Genomic DNA, 18,482 nt, shown 5'->3' on the forward strand with positions numbered 1-18,482 from the left:
TTGTTTTGTTCGTTCGTTCGTTCGTTCGTTTTTCATTCAGGTGACACCACTGAATAAGATACTTGAAGACGTTTTTCCCCTGTGGTTTTAATGCAGTCTTCACTGTCAATGTTTAGTTCGTCACCAACAACACAATTTGACACAAAACATATACATTTTGCGACCAAGTCTTACACAGATGCACAGTGCGATCAAGATATTATAACGACATGGCAAAATTAGCCCCTTTCAAACCATTTTTTGAAATATATATTGTATACCTTTACTTTCAGTGTTTAATCCTTTATCAGCAACAAAATTTGACACAAAACCTAAACAGTTTGTGACCAAGACTTGCACAGATGCACAGCGCGATCAAGTTATTATAACAGCATGGCAACATTAACCCCTTTTAACGCATTTAAAAAAATATATTGTTGATTTTGGTGATTCCCAATCGTCCCTGTCAGTGTTTAATTCTTCTTCAGCAACATAATTGGACACAAAACCTATACAGATACACACCACGATTAAGTTATCATAATGGCATTGCAACATTAACCTCTTTCAAAGCATTTTTGAAATACATAATGTTGATTTTGTTGATTCCCAACCTTCCCTGTCAATGTTACATTCTTCTTCAGCAACAAAATTTGACACAAAACCTATTCAGTTTGTGCCAAAGACTCACACATATGCACAGCACGATCAAGTTATCATAACGGCATGGCAACATTAGCTCATTTCAAAGCATTTTTTTAAATACATATTGTTGATTTCGTTGATTACTGATTTCCAATCTTCACTGTCACTGTTTAGTTCTTCATCAGCAACACAATTTGACACAAAACTTATACATTTTGTGACCAAGTCTTACAAAGATGCACAGCGCGATCAAGTCATTATGACATCATGGCAACATTAACCCCTTTCGACGCATTTTTTTAAATATATATTGTTGATTCTATTTCAATAACAATACAATTAATGTATAAAAGAAAAAGACAGGGCCCAATAATTAAACCTTGATTGATCCCAGCAGATATTGTAACTGTATCAGACTTAGTACAAGGCTAGACAACACATTCTTTTCTTTCATCGAGATAATCAGATAATAAGCCATATTGAAAAGAAACCGAAAATGCTTCTTGCCATAGTTTGCACTTTATGTCATACGCAATCAAATGCTTAAGAGATGTCACAGAATACTGTGTTTATTTCTTTACCTTCATCTAGGGAAAGGTATAACATGTGGAAGTAAGATACAAGCTGATTAAGAATCGAGACCTTACTTACATAGTTCAGCAAGGGTATTAAACGATAATTACAGAACTTTTTGGGGTTCGGCCTTACACTATTTTATAATTGTTTAGTTATGACTTTCAAAGTGCAGATAAGGTAGGTAATAATCATATCATGTGTGTGGATAATAAATTAATATCAGAAATTGTTTAATGCATTTATTGCTGGCAATCACTTATAATAATTTTCGCCTTGGTCACGATATAATGACAAAAAGTGTTTCACAAAGGGTAAACAATAAAAGTATTCAAATAGCCAAATTACATACGGTCCGTAACAGTAGGGTCATGGTGTTATAATAATTCGAATAAAATCATTAGGTTCGAGCTCCAGTTTTTTTTTTCAGGGAGGTTTATGTATCAAGGAATACTGAAAAAAAAATCAGTTTTTATGCAATTCAAATGAAATAACCAGCTACAGAAAGAAGACTAAATTGCTTACTCAATGCTCAAGATATCTGATACAATTATTTTCCAGTATTTTTTTGAAATTTTTTATGTTAAAAAAGGGTTAATTTTGAAATGAAATATCGTAACGACAGTTTTTAGCCACATTTTGGCTATTTGGAGTCTGATTTTAGAAAAAGCGTCAAATCAAGCGATGGAAGTCTGTATAAGTTGAGTCGACAGATATATTCTACATATCATGAGACATAAAAAAGACATAACATGTTAAGAAAATAACAACGTAACAACAGCAAAAAGGAAATTGTCATTATATCGTGACCAAGGCGATTTAATTTCATTTTTTTACGTTGATATTCTAATAATTGTTATTTTGTTGTTTTTTTTCCATTAACTTTCTATATTTTGGTAAGTTTTTATCCAACAATTATTGAAAGCAATTACTTCATGCAACTTCTTTTTTTTTGTTTTTTTTTTACAATAACTTAAAATGCCATCTTTTCAAATACCATCATGTCACGATATCGACGCATAACAGCGTTCGTCAAACCAATATGATATTTTTGTAAAACATTCTGTTTTATTACTGCGGCAAATAATCAAACCTAATAAATTCACGTTATAGAAACATTTTAAAACATTCTAAACATTATTTCTGCACTTTTGATTCAATAATAAAATTAAAACCTGAAAATAGTATGTTTATTCAACATGAATGCGCAGGCTTGATTTTGCTTTTAAAGTTAAAATACCGAATGTCATTGTAAATGCATATGTTCTACAGCGGAACAACGGGTATTGTTATGGATGAAACAGCACGGCACGAACCTATTAAATATTCAAATTATCCTAAATATCGTAAGCATAACTTCTTTTATACAGCACTCACGTTTAATAGCACAAAAACTGAAATAAACAAACATCGTTACAACCATAAATAATTTCTTGTTTGTGTCGGAACAATATACATGGTTGATTAAAAAAAGCGTTCACGTTAGAGAAAATGCTTCCGAAGCATCTTGGAACCGCCCGGAATATCATGTAAGGTATCCCACCCACAAATATGCTTGGAACCTTCCATAATACCATGTAAGGTATCCCACCCACAAATATGCTTGGAACCTTCCATAATACCATGTAAGGTATCCCACCCTCAAATATGCTTGGAACCTTCCATAATACCATGTAAGGTATCCCACCCTCAAATATGCTTGGAACCTTCCATAATACCATGTAAGGTATCCCACCCCCAAATATGCTTGGAACCTTCCATAATACCATGTAAGGTATCCCACCCTCAAATATGCTTGGAACCTTCCATAATACCATGTAAGGTATCCCACCCTCAAATATGCTTGGAACCTTCCATAATACCATGTAAGGTATCCCACCCACAAATATGCTTGGAACCTTCCATAATACCATGTAAGGTATCCCACCATGAAAATACTACCTCGCCATAAACCGTAATGCTAAATTGTGATACCTTGTGTCCCAAACTGTTTTGGTCTCATCTGAAAAGTATTCACTTGATGAGAAATAATACGTGAAATAATAAACAAAAAAAGCTCATCATACATGAGTTATTTCAGTTTGTATATATGTGTTATTTCAACTTAATTCAATTGGCATTAATACGTGTAGTTAATCTTTCATCAATTTTGTATTGCGGAGTCAATTTTTGACGTTTTCACAGCGTAGATAGGGGGGGGGGGCAGTATTCGGTGTATTATGGAATCGGATTTTGGTTTTACTGATCTACTCTTTCTATAACTGATACCCAAACCATTTTTAATGATAAGCCCCTGGGCTTGTTTCTGTAGTTTCTTTTGTATTATTGTAAAATTTGAGTTGTTTTTAAACTCTGGGCGGATTGACGCTGGATTAAGTTAATGTTTTTCGAAAATAGATCTTCTTTACAAAATAGTTTATTTTCATATTAAATGTACATGCTTGAAGTAAAACAGGTGCTGACTCTAAATTTGCAGTAATAATTTTAAAGATAAATGTATTCATCATGAAATTCCGTTCATTTATTTGTAAACGTATATCGCATAAATACGGGATAGTAGCTATTAGTTAATAGTTAGGTGGAGTGTCAATACTAAAAATGTCTAAAATTAGAACATACCTCGGGCTTTCTCGAACATGACTTAAGTGCAAAAAACCGCGAGTGTTTTGTCATTAATTAAACATTAGTTTTAAAATAAACGCATCTGTGGGCGAAATCGAATTACAAATCGCATCGCCTAACGTAAGACTTTGAAATTATTGAATAGTTTGGAAATAGTTTAATTCTTTAGGAATTTTGGGCTGAAACACAACATTGTGCAATCGTATTGGCTGGCCTTGTGACCATATGACTTACTAAGACCCACGTCATAATTTCTATTTTTAGAAATTGTCTAGAAATTCATGTTAAAATATACGAAATTATCACAGATACCTATCATTCATGCTTTATAATGATTTATCACTATTAACTTTTTCTAAGTTTTATATTGAAAAGTCACGCAATTTTACCGTTACGGTCAATTTAAAAGAACATTCATTCAATTAAAACTGAGTCCGCGTGAAAAGTTTTGACGTTCCTGGCTGCTGGTCTGCAGACTGTATTTGGTATTATGAAATAATTCACACAACAGAAATCATTTTAAATCCTGGTCATTAGATATAGTAAATATTTAATCACGAATCTTACGAGAAAAAATAAAGACTTTATATAGGCGGTGATTTTTTTATGTAAGTCTTTAAATTTCTACCAATAGCTCCCAGTGTTAGATTGATCAAATCATATTCAAGCACTTCGTTACCCATCAAATCTCTTTTAAATGCTAATAAACCGTGGCGAATTTTAAATTACAGCTATTTCAAATATGCAAAGAGTTGTCCTAAAAATCTAAATAGCTCGCACTTCTATATCATTCCAACCACGTACATCTTTCTATGAAGAGCGACTTCATAACAAAGTCAAAACTTCTTACAAGAATGTGCAAAACTGATTGCATCTTAAGCAATATTATGAAATAGAATAAATCCTCAAAATTTATAACCCGGCAGATAGTAAGTTCAACATTTCATTTATAGCATCAAGCGTGCCTGAAATGAAGTTACCGGATCGCAAAAGATTTCATATATTAACCGAATCATCGTCAAAAGTTTTTAATTTTTCATTATTGAGGCAAATAATTAAACCCAATAAACTCCAGTTAATATAAACATATTTTAAAACATTCTAAACATTATTTCTGCACTTTTAATTCAGTTTTAATCTTTGTCCGTTTTTTTGCCTGTATGTAATTCATTTTCTGCGTAAAAATTCAAGTAAAACATTTGAAAAAAAAGAAGATAGCTCAGATTTAAAATAGTTTAATACTTTGCAAACTACCGAAACATGGTGTATTTTCGAAGCCTTAGCACATTGTAAACGAATGATTATCAATGCGTGCAATATAGCTTGCTAGTATACCTTCCAAATTTACCAACTACGGTTATTAAAGAGGATTGAAATCCAGTGAGCAGATGTAAAGAAATAAAGAAAGATTTAAGAAAGAAAAAAACCCTGTTCTGATAACGCTTATTGATTGGATATTTTGTGTTAAGAAAATTAAGAAACATAATTATACTGTGTGTTAATCTGTTGATTGGATTATCCTTCCACTTTTTTTCTACACCTTTGGAATTTAAACTTGTGGTCAAGACATTCAGTTGTTCTTAAAGTTTTCAAGGATTATTCTTAAGATTTTACATAACTGGTGAGTAAATATTTTAATATGTTTTGTGAGGTTAATTGTGATATGAAAATGAAAAACATTACTTTGATTGTTGAAATAAGGGTGTAATACTGCTAAGAAATAGTACATGTTAGCGTTTTTCGTTTGCATTGAATCAGCTTTATGATAATAATTCAAGATAAATATTGGAATTTAGAGTCAGCGAGTAAGCATATCACATAACAAGATTTCCTCTATAAAATTAAACAAGATTTTGTTGAGCTTCGACTTTGCAATTTTAAAGATTTTTGTATTGTGGAAAAAATGCAGGAAGTCTCGTGAAAGTTTGTATTGAAATAATTTATTTCCCCCAAAACTCTCGAACACGTTTCTTTTAGACAAATATGTACCTTTATTGTCTGAGATTTCACTCCAAATTAAATAGAATTTCTGCAATTTACAAACTAGGGTGGTAAAACTTTCAAATAGCTCACGTTAATCAAATGTTCGTGTAAGAATTAAACACTTGGTTGCGGTAATGCGCTCTTTGCCTCTTATCAAGTTTGCATGCGTTTCAAACGAATCAGTGGTTCAAATTATTTGATAATTTAAACATTGCTGGAGAGTTTTAACAAAAGCTATCATTTGATCGCGTTTGCATGTCTAGCGCCATTTAACAACACTCAAGTCAAATAAAGTAACCAGTTGGGCTTGTAAGTTCATTAGTCTGTGATTTATAATTCGTTCTTGAACAGTTTTCTTGCCTTTAACATTGTTTAATGCAGCATAATGTCGTTCACTAATGCCTACTTTTATTACCCAAATCGAAACAACCGGTTGTGTAGAGTCTGCATTAAGTTAAATAGGAGTAATGATCTTTGTTTCATTTATTTTTGCACTACTCGCAAAATCCATCATTTTTGCTTGAAATACCAAAGATGGTTTAACTTCAAATTTATGCGTTTTTGTTAATGCCTTAAGAAATAACTAGTTCGAGTGAAATACCATATATTAAAGATTATGTCACGGACAACAGGTTATATATCATTTATCACAAATGGAGCAACAGCGACTTAAAAAACAAACAAACAAAAAAGCAAGATTTGAACACATATGATATTGTAGCACATCAGTTTGAAATTTCTAATGTCCTTTCCTTCCTCGAACATTGGGGTCAGTTTTTCAAAGCTCGTTATTTACGATGTTTTTTTTCCGAAATGATATACTTCAAGATGTGCAAATGTTACATCTATCTGCACCTCAAAACTATGATGTTCATTAGGCATGTTTTGCAATGTTTGTTACAGGGTTCTATTATTAAGTTCAAATCAATTGGTAATACGGACATGATATTTCACTATCTAACATTAGTTCGTCGTATGCTTGGTGTTCAGATGGCCCTTAGTTATGGTTAAAGATTCTAAGTATGTACTAACAATAATAAATGGTTTCATGTGAAGCAGTCGCATATATATTTATTTTCTTGTAAGTTCAGTATAACAATTTTTGAGTTGTTTAGTGGTCTACATTATATTGTGTAAACTACTCGCTTTCTGGGCCAGCCACTGTTTATATCTACCGCTTCACCTGATTAAAATCAAGAATGGTTGACTGTTGATTTTCTGAAATGAATGTACTGAAAACCTGCCTTCTTAATGGACAAAATATAATGTCGACCACTATCGATAGTAAAACTGATCGTTTTTGCTATCAGTGGTATTATAAAGCCACTTCAAGTATGAATTGTTGTCTTTGAATACCAGGACTTTTTATTATGGCAAAACTTATTCCAATCATTTGAATTATTGTACGTTACCTTATAATATGAGCGCTCCACCCATAATAATTATTTTAAAAAATGAAAAATTCAGATCGTTTTCTTTAAACTTTACAATCGATCTATAACATGTTTACAAATATATCACATTTCATTTTACGTTCCCGGTTAACTAAATAAATTATTAATTCAAACCATCAGAGTAAGGTCTAGCATTTTTTGCAGCAAATATTTACAAGCTTTGTATATTTTTGGCCTTCCGCTAATGATCTTCTACGCCTTATTTTAATTTATTGCAACTGAGATATTTGCTTAGCAAAATAGGGGTAGGTTCGAACATATTTAACGAGGTGTATTAATTTAAAAGCAATTTCACGCACCTGAAATACTTTAAAAGTACGTACGATGTCGTTTCTAGGCCGAAATCTAACACATTGATCTGGAATTTTGGTTAAAAGAAAATCATTTATAGTTTGTTTACATATTTCAAGCTATATTTACACCGAATAGCTAAATACGAAATTACTCTTTATACCCGCTGGCTAAATTTCATGTAACAATAAGTTTGTAAAATCTGACTCAAAAGTCATATTTGCTGTTTTAATAAGTAAGTTAGTTCGCTTAGTATAAAATAAACATCTTTGTTTAGCCTTCGAACTAACACCAGCTGAACTTGTTTACTTTGAAAACAGACAGAAGTACACTGGTTTCTATATTAAAGACCCACTATTTCCTTGTACCTAAATATTTTTGGGAAAGCACAGAAATATATACAGTCAAAACTCGTTATGTCGAAGTCGTTTAGACCGCGGAAGTACTTCGAGATAACGAACATTCGATATAACCGGAATATAAAAAAACATGACTCACTAAAAAAACACATTTCGAAAAAAAATCGACATAACCAGAACATCGAGATAACATAGTTCGACATAGCGAGTTTCGATTGTGCTAATGATTTGTTAAAAAAGTGTTATAACGATTATTCCAATGCCACTTTTGCATCTAAATCAGTACAGAAAAGAAATCATAAACGTCATCAAGATTCATAAACAAACTCTCGGGGTTACCATTCGAGGGTTTTACCCTCTAAGCCACGTAGACTTACAGAATGTCTTTTCATAAACAAAAGAACTGTGTTCGAAGTAGATAAGAAGTTAATGATGGATCGCACTTTTTTATTGAATGAGTATATACGCGTAGGATTTTTTTGTGTATTTTATGACCAATAACAAAAAATTATTTGGCCATATTTCACCTCGTGAACACCAAAAAGTATATACATTAACTTTCGGTGCTCACTCGGTGAAATATATTTAGATCGTACACTGAAAGAAACAAGTATCCTCTATATAACGTAATCAAACATCTTTAAGAAAGACTGTTGAAACTGATATACAGTCAAAACTCGTTATCTCGAAGTCTTTTGAAACTAGGGAAATGCTTCGAGATAACCAACATTATGTATAACCAAAAAAACAAAACATGTCTGACTGAAAATACACTTTCATAAAATGTTCGACATAACCAGATAACAGAGTTCGACATAGCGAGCTTCGACTTATTTATGTTTTTGAACTGCATACCATAGGGGACTGTTTCTGACAGGGATGGTGAAATGTATTGTTTTGATAAGGTAAAATTATATACATATTAGGCACACACATACTACTTATTTACATGATATAATAAAACAAAAACAATTTCTTTAGCAAGCCTGACCGGTACGGTCATATTTGATGAAAACGGTTCAAGTATTTTTGTCCACAACTGTTCAAAGGCCTCGCGACTGATGTGCCTTTAATTGAATAAGTGGAAAAGTTGTGACTATTAACTTCGCTATCACAAATAAATATCAAAGATGACAAGACACATTTCTGCTGCAATGACAAAGTCACTTACTAAGCTAGCTGATCTATTTCAATGACGACTATCTGCGTTCGATATGCCTCCGCAACCCCAAGCTATTTTAACAACTTGTTAATATTTCACTCTCCTTTATAGCTCGCAAACACACAATACTTGTATAGGACAGACAGTTCATAGGCGTATACAAAAGATATACATTTATTTTTAAAACACAACATCAATATTTGATTGCGAATAAACGAGGATATGTAAACTGTTGAATAAATTTTGCATGTTTACAAACATTTGTTCAGGATTTTTTCGTACATTTGATTGTAATTTAAACTGTTATTTTTTATTTAGTTTTGATTAAATAACGTATTGATATCGAAATTTTCCACGTAGTCGCCTGTTAAATGTGTTACAGATAATAAATGGATACAAAATAGTATAAAATAATGTACATATCTTATGGACTTGTCAACAACAACAACAACAACAACAACAACAACAACAGCAACAACAACCTTTAATGGCAGTATTACATGACATCAGCATGACAAAGCACACAATAAACTTTTATAAGTATATGACAGTATCAACTATATCAAATATAGTTAGTAATGTAATATTGGACAATCTTGTCTGTTTTTTGCATAGAGGTTGGTTTATGTTAAAGTTATTGAAATATTACCTTACATGTTCTAAATGTCTTAGATTATATCTGGTTTTCAGCAAGTGGGGAATACCTTATATGTTCTAAAAGTATGCGATTATATCACGTTGAACACCGTATATGTGCTAATGTCCTAAAATATAACCTGTTCTTCAACAGGTGGGAATCCAATTATGACGTCATGTCTTTTCAAAAGTGTAAAACTACAAATTTTAACGATTAAACATGGTCTAATTGGAGCCTAATCGGCAATATCATTGGCTTGAAATGTAGGTTATGATTTTAGGTTATCTTTAAGCCCATCAATATACAGCGCAGCTCGCAAATTTCAGGCAGAAAACAAACAAAATAGTACCATAATTGTTCAGGCTAATCTCTTATTTGGATCATATCTATGTTTTATGCTGTCTTATCTATGTGCCAATAAAAAAGCCTACAATTTCACAGTATGCGACGTTTTTGGTGTTCAGCCGGTGTTCGGGAAACGTGTGGAAATGCATCTATCTTTTGTCAACGTAGAACTTAAGCACTACTTTTCACATTCAAAACTACCCTTATATGATTATTTGGACATCTGTGAAAAGATATCGAAACCTGTATCTGGATATAAATCAGTCAATACATTATCGAATTGAATAAGGAACAAAAATTGAATGTCAAATAAACATTCACTTTGTACACAACATTCTTATATATAAGTACCCGTTTTCAGGCCACTAAAACATTATGATATATGATATCATCGAGAATTTAATATGGGGCAAGGGTTTTTAAGGACACGGCGGTTTTTGGTATATCATATTAAAGTTTAGGTCATTTAAAATCCTAGACAAGATACTCCATATGAATGTTGTCTGTGTGCATATGGCTTAGATGGTAATCTCAGATGAATGTTCGCCTGTGTAAGAATGTTAAACTTCAATTTTCAGCCCTCTAACACAATCCGAACTGCACAAATATGTCAATTATATAAGGGGTTGAAGCACTTGAAAGTAATAACCCGTTGACAAGATGAAACCCTTGAGCATTATTTTCAAACGAGATGAAAGGGAAATTAAATGATTGTTTCTTTAATATATTTCATATTCAACTTTTTAAAAGCTTGTTGTTTTCGTTAAGTAAAAATAATAAATACAAACAACATAAAAGATGCACTTATTCAACGGACTCGTCTTAGTTCAAAATTGTCCGGTTTCGAGTATTTTATACTCTCACTCGGGCAAGGCCCAATTCGGCGAGGGCTCTGATAAGATTGTTAGTCATATTAGGTTTTTGGAGCACAGTGCACAGACAGAATGTAACCCTGGTAAGAGCTACCCTGGTTCTTTAACGTGCACTAGTGCATAGCGTTTAACGTCCGTCCTGGAAGACGATAAGTATTTTATTAGTGGTGCGGAGGGGATTCGAACCTGCAGCCTCTGGACTGACAGAATTAAAATTAGAAGAAGTGTTCTGATTGGCCTGCATAATTAGCTGAATGGAATCACTGAGGCATGTCTAAGGATAAGGATAAGATTTATATTAAAAAGAGGCCCCATGCGGTTACCCCAACATTTACTAATGACGATTGTTTGATAACTGTTCAAAGTGTGTTATCCTGTACCATTGTATCGTTTGTTTGGTGTTTATTTGGGCTTGATTCTTGCTCATTTGATACCAATCATGGCTATCTTTAAGGCTACTGGGCTTGCCCATGTAGTTTCAATTGTTTTAGACATTCATTGTCTTTATAGACCCGTATCTTTATTCCTAACTATAAAAATGCAAAGCAGAGTATGTCCCTTTAAAGCAACACTCTCACACATATCAGTTTTGAATAATTTGTCACCGAATCAACAGATTTTGGCATCAATGCTTTTAATTAGGTATGCACAATAGAACAGGTCTGAATTGTTTGATAACCTGCAGAAAAAAACGTTAATAACGTTTTTAGACATAAAACATCAATTTGCGAACGTAATTGTAATTATTATAAACTAAACTCTGATCTTTTTCAGCAGTCTTATTTCACTGATTTCCACACACAAATTTTCTTATTCAAAGACAAAAACTAAAAATAAATCAAAACGATAAATATGTGTGAATGCAGCTTTAAAATGAAAATCTTGCATGCATATCTTTGTTCAATGATCTCGAGCATGGTATGAAATTTTACAGTGATGAGCGAAAATGTTGCGCTTGGGGTGTTTTCTATGGCCCGAAATTTACCCGGAGTCGTCCCTCGCTTTCTGATTTAATAATGATATCCCTGCTTAATGTATTCCCCATATCTCAACTAATAAAAAGTACGATTTATGATAGTAGATCACATCAATATAGCTTGAATAATCATTTCAATGACATCTGAAAACCATCCATAGCAATCATTTCGTGGTATGCATTAATTACACATTTTAGAGTAATGTTTATTTTGTATACTTTCTGCTTTAATTGTGGCGAAACCCCCATTTATTATGCTGCGTAAGATTTGTGCCGAATGTTTGACACGTGATATTATTTTTTTTATAATTGTAATTGTGAACAAAGCTGGTCGTAATAGTTAAATATGATTTATTGAAGTAGTTCTACTCTTCTTAATTTGGCCCTTGACTTTTTGTACCTCTTAAATTTGCACAAAGACTTTTGTGGCCTCCATTATTTCCCCAATTGCAGAAAATTGCTATGTCACCGGTTGCATTTAACCCAAAGAAATTAGTCTATTTAACCCAAAGAAAATTGTCTTTTTAAATCATTGAAATGCACATTGTGAATTGTAATAAGCTATCGTGATTGATAGCTTTTAGTTCGGGAATGTAAATGGAATGTGATTATTTTGGTAAAAAACATTCACTGCCTAAGACGAAACATATAATACTCGTTTTGTTCGTTTATTTGCACGAGAGAACTCAACTTTTTTTCTGCCGTGACGCATGTGTAATAGATAAACAATTTCAGAATTGTAAATAATACAAAGAAAAGATTATCAAGAGATCCTTAAACATTGCAGTCAAAGAAGCTATTTACATACGAGTATTTGCTGTACAATCTGAAATTCCTGTAATATTTTAACAGGTTTTTACGTGCGATTTTACGCAGGAAAAAAAACTCATCGGGACTCGAAAGACGAGTACGTATAACCAAATCTTGGTGAAACTTTGAACCCAGTATGAAGTGCTGTGAAACTATGCATAGTTTTGAAACTATGCAAATAGCAACAAAAAACTTACTACGGTTGACGTTCCTTCGTATCGCCTGCCATTTAAAAGTAATAAAACTCGTTTTATCTTTCAATTTGTCGATTTTCGGTCCACATGTTATTTCGCGTCATTTTTCAATATGGAGGTGCTATGTTTAGAAAGAGATGTTTAGTTAAAACTATTTTTGCCTGTTAATGTTCTTTACATTAACCATAATTATAATTCCTGTGTAAATTTGAACAAGTGGTATCAAATTTCCTGACTTTCAATGATGAGCGTACTATTCGCACCAAAGACTCCACGCCCCACTTTGGTAAGCATATATTGTCATCACGACCACGTGAAAACAGCTGTCAACGGTCTCTGAGGTCAACTTCGAGCATGTTCTGGTTAATTGCCCTCACGGTACGAGTCTTATAAGCTAATCTTAAAAATGATGTCAATATTATATTCTTATGAGCTAATCTTAGACAATATTATATTCTTAAAAGCTATTCTTAGAAATGATGTCAATATTATATTCTTATAAGCTATTCTTAGAAATGATGTCAATATTATATCCTTCCAAAGGATAATGTGTGAGAATGACTGTCAGAAGTTAATGGCCACAAGCAAATTCATATCTCTTGTATTTAAAACATTGCGAAACCCACCTGGCAATATAACCTAGTATTTTTAAGATGAATTGTTCGCCTATAATTAGTTATGGTTAAGTGTATCTTATGTCTTTTCATATTCAAATATATTATGCTTTAACATCAGACCCCACAAAACCTGGTTCATTAGTTGTTGTTTTTTTATATTATAATTATATCATGTTATAATATAAAGTCTACCTCTATTTACATGTATAATGTGTTGAGCGCAATAAAAGAAAGAAAGAAAGAAAGAAAGAAAGAAAGAAAGAAAGAAAGAAAGAAAGAGAAAGAAAGAAAGAAAAGAAAGAAAGAAAGAACGAAAGAACGAAAGAACGAAAGAACGAAAGAAAGAAAGAAAGAACGAAAGAACGAAAGAAAGAAAGAAAGAAAGAAAGAAAGAAAGAAAGTATAATGTAAATTTAGCCCTCAGTAATAAACGTTCGGGTTTAAAAGAGTGACATTGCAAGCGTAACGTTAAGTCTGACGTTAAGCGCTTACAAGTGGGGTTTAAACCCACTGTAAATACGTTTGCAGTCTTGGACGCTAACCCCCAATTTTTGACTGATTGTATTAATACTGATGTGGATTGTGTGCGTGGGTGGTTTCTGTCTTATATCAAATTTTGTGCGAATCGTATTTTGTTCCAATATGGCTTCGATCGTTGTGTCACTAAATATCATATCAGAGTAGTGGCTTCTGGTCCCTATTGCTCAAAATATCTTAACCATAAAAGGTAAATGTATTTTACTTCATTAAGCCATATTGATTGATTAAACTTGATTTGTTTATCATAAATTGACAAAGTCTCAAAACGTATTAAAATGAGAAGAAAATGACAAAATGATTTAAAAAAAGGGAAAAAAAAATATTGAGGTTAGCATGATCTTGGTGACGTAAGCTTGTTTGAGAAATTGGGGCTTGAGCTTGACCTTTTCAGTTTCTATTGCATCAGTATGTTCTATGTAAACTTTCATCTTAAATGTTAACATGACAATGACCTGGTACAGTTTCAGCATTCCTTCCACTAAACAACCTTTATGCATGGAGCATTTGTAATAATCTATTTTTAGTCGAAGGTAATCGTTTTCCAATTTTTCCAAACTAAAGCTGTGTTTTATAGCAAACTGCACAAGATTAAAATTCTTTATGGGAAAATTGTTCAAAAGTTCCATCGAAATATCTTCCCTGGGCGCTATTGTGCCTGATTAGAGGTAAAATCATTTTGATTGCATCTAAATTACACCAGCCTGCTTGCGTGGGAGTTCTCAATTGGATTTGTCCACTTTTATCACAATTTTATGCTTTAATCTGCCAGATTTCGCGCTCTCAAAGTCAAGTCCTATATTGAATAGTCATTAACAGCGTTGCTTGTGGGGTTTTGCAGCCCTCCTGAACAGTGATATCATTACGATGGAATGTATGTTCACTACTTACAGAATACAAAACTATCACAAACCTTCAAAGTACTTAAACAAACGCAGGTTCTGTTTGGAAACCTTCACATTACAGAACCGCCCCGTCCCCGCCTAGTGCTTCCCTTGTTCGTTAACGGGGAGATCGCGGATTTAAAAAGTATGCCTTTCAAGTTTTTGCTTATAAAAACTGCCTGTTCACGCTTTCGACAGACATAACATGTGGATCATTGTTTTGACTCTCTGCGGGTTTTTATTGACCCATTCTAGTCTATAAACCACCTACGTGTATGGCAGAAAGACATTAATTATGTATAAAATGGTTTGTTTATAAAAACGGGGGTAAAACAATGCTTTGGTGACGATTACTGTTATGGTGGTAACATCCAATGGGATATATACAGTACAAAATGCATATTCATAAAAATATTTTTTTCACATTTTTGGGGTGATAATTTTTAGTTTGAAATTATAAGATTTTTTTTTATTTAAAAAAAATGATTGAGTTTGAAAATCCGATGCCATTGGTAACTAGCGTTCTTCTTTTCTGAACCCGCGTGATGTTTTTTGTGGGGGATATGTAGTCGCTTAATTTCCCATCAATCAAGAAAACCGAATATTTAATATGTAAACTAGTCTCATTAATTATATCGCAATAATATTTATCAGGTATGTTCTCATAAATCTGATTTAAACAGATTAATTATGGCATTGGAATTAAAGAGGCTTATGTAAGGCACTTTAGTGATATAGATGTCTCCCTCTCACTCAAAGAGGTCGTTGGTTCAAGCCCCAACCTGGTATTCTTCTCTTAGCCTCTTGAAACAGTTACTGGAGATTTATCTCCAATGTGGTTTATATCATCATAAATAACTGTAATAAATTATAATAATTTATTGTAACCTTTTTGTTCTTTACTAAGAAATGCTAGTTATACATACAGAATCAACTTTAAACGTAAACAAGAAAAGTATTTAAAATAAATGTAAAAGTAAGTCAAGGTTATAATTATAATAACTTTGGATTTGTTTGCTAATTAATTGTGTCATATTTCATTCCTAACTTCCTATCCTTTATTACACTTATGTTTGTAACTTCTTGGGTCTCCATTTCAAAAGAATAAGAAAAATATGATAATGATAAAGTGGATGTTAGTCAATGTCACGTTGTTTAAGGTTTTCATAGCAACCTTAAAGGGACCTACCCACATATCATATGAGGGCAACGGCTTTTTTAAAACATTGTTGAAATTGATTTATCTTGTTTACTGTTACAAACAAATACTTAACAACAACCTACAGATATTCATTTGACGTAATTTAGTAAATGGAAGCTTAAAATAGTTCAGTTTTTAGTATCGTTTAGGAAGTGTTTCGGCAAAATAGCTTTTTTTGACACCCTTTTCTTAAAAAAAGATATTTAATACGATCTATAGACCTAATATTACCTAAAAAAGCATTTTGTTCACATTTCATACTTAATTAAAAATAATTGGTTTGATGTATGAATCTATAAAACGTGGATGTGTCTCTTTAAGCCTTAACGGAACAAAGGTTACGGTATTTCCGACCGATAATTTGTCATCAGGCTCTATTTTTGCTTAAAACCCCGCTCTATAAATCATCTTTTTTCCAAATTAACCACACAAGGGCATACATCAGGCCATACATAACCAAAAAAGACTACATCAGCGAGATTTAGACAAACACGGATTACGTATTTCCACCTAGTTAAATATTAATAATAAACAAGGTTATCTCAATGCATAAGCTCCAGTGATACAAACATTTTGACAGGAGATAAAGACAAGATGATCCTCAATTTGGGTACCCCACTCGAGATTCAATACCATTAGAGCTGTCATTACCGAGATTGTAAAATACATAGTTCAGCGAGACATTTCATCAACCGTATAACGTGCATATACCAGCTCTGCGTTCAGTTAAGGTATTCGTAAACCCTCGGCCATTTTTCATCTGTAGACGGTTTACAATGTCAGAAACCTTCACATTTAACTACGCTGCAAGTAGATCGCGTAGTTCTTCCATGACTTCACTCTTGGGAATCTTAATTACCTATGCAATAATACACATCACTGGCAATCATTTTAAACTAATATATACACAATACGCGTCGAAACACTACAGGTCATTAATTACATTACTTGAAATTTACGAACTACTTTTTTGTTTTCGACGGAAAATTAAAGTTGAGGAAATCCACAAAAAGGGTACAACTCAATTTAAAAAAGAGCAAACATCTGAGTTTTCAAACTAGATACACTAACAGATGATTTTCATGTCCTTGACCTCTGACCTTTAGAAACGCAGATTGGGAGCCTTTCCTCGTTGTTTATTTTAACGGAGATATAGATCTTGTAGGACTATTTTAGAACTCTCTGAGTCCTGAAGATATTCTTGAAATAGCAACACAAGTGTCTGGACGATTCTAATTTTCTTTGATCTAAACTTGTTGCCATATGCGGGCGATATAAGATCGATCAGCATTTCCAATTGACAGAAATATAATTCCATCTATATCACAATATAATTAAAATGAGCCATGTTTTTATCACGCCGGTAGCTATGTTTGCATGAAAATATAAACAAATTGCGAATTTAGCAAGACTTCGCATATCCAAACCATTTTAATGACGACAAAAACTCTTTATAAGCAGAAAATAATAACAATACAAATGCGAGCTATAAATGTCGTGTATGGAAGCGCATAAGGTATACACTGATTATGTGATCATCTAGTCTTGTTTTATGTCGATTTGTTACTTTTAAAACACTACACGTTGCCAACAATATGTCGATTTGTTTACCTTTAAGCTGGACATCTCGCGAGTCGACATAAAACAAATCAACCAGATTTCATAACCAAATCTATAGTATATACAATAAACGCTTCCATACCTAAATACAATATCAATGACTACGATGGTTTGTTAAAAAAAACAATGAACTATTTTGTTAAGATCGAAATTAGTTCCAAATAATTTGAACTCACTTCATAAATGTCTATTTTGAAAGCTACGAATGTCGGACAAAATTATTTTTTGTGACAGATGAAGTTGGATCGGAATTGTTTGCCTCTTATGTTATTAAATTTATTCATGTGATATCAAGTTTGAAATACATTTATTTGACAAAACCTTCACGCTTCATAAAAATGCAATTTCGCAAAACATTTTGCTTTCCTTAAAAGCCAGTTTTATCTAAATACAGAATGTGCAAGAATGAATGCAAAATATGAACAAATGTGTGCATGATTTGCAGTTAAAACATATTTCAGTAGTTGCCTTTAGACAGCCACAGAGTTATTCATGCATATTTCTTAAGCAAATTCATGATCATGTATATCGTTGAAATTAATAGTTTTATTTTAAATGACCTTGACCATTTACCTATAGAATTATGCATGCATATTTCTAAACATATTCATGAACACGTGTTAGTTCTTTCATTACACGTGTTATGTGTGTTTTTGTCAATTTGGCTGTTCAACATCTTTCTTATGTGGGCAGAGCATCATTGTTAAACTAAATAGTTTTA

General features: G+C 32.6%; 1 protein-coding gene across 3 annotated transcripts in view; it reads left to right on the top strand.

Annotated features, from left to right (window-relative positions):
* LOC128213153 (uncharacterized) overlaps window positions 1-18,482 on the top strand; it is a 76,431-nt gene that overhangs the window by 42,916 nt on the left and 15,033 nt on the right. Inside the window, exon 1 of one of the 3 annotated variants that reach the window (XM_052918702.1) lies at window positions 5,197-5,440. The exons of the other annotated variants lie outside the window; for them this stretch is intronic. The gene's annotated coding sequence lies outside the window, so the exon portion shown is untranslated. Of the gene's footprint in view, window positions 1-5,196; window positions 5,441-18,482 lie in introns of those variants that run through there. 3 annotated transcript variants of the gene reach the window in all.

This window comes from Mya arenaria, chromosome 13, assembly GCF_026914265.1.
Source record: "Mya arenaria isolate MELC-2E11 chromosome 13, ASM2691426v1".
Lineage (NCBI taxonomy): Eukaryota > Metazoa > Mollusca > Bivalvia > Myida > Myidae > Mya > Mya arenaria.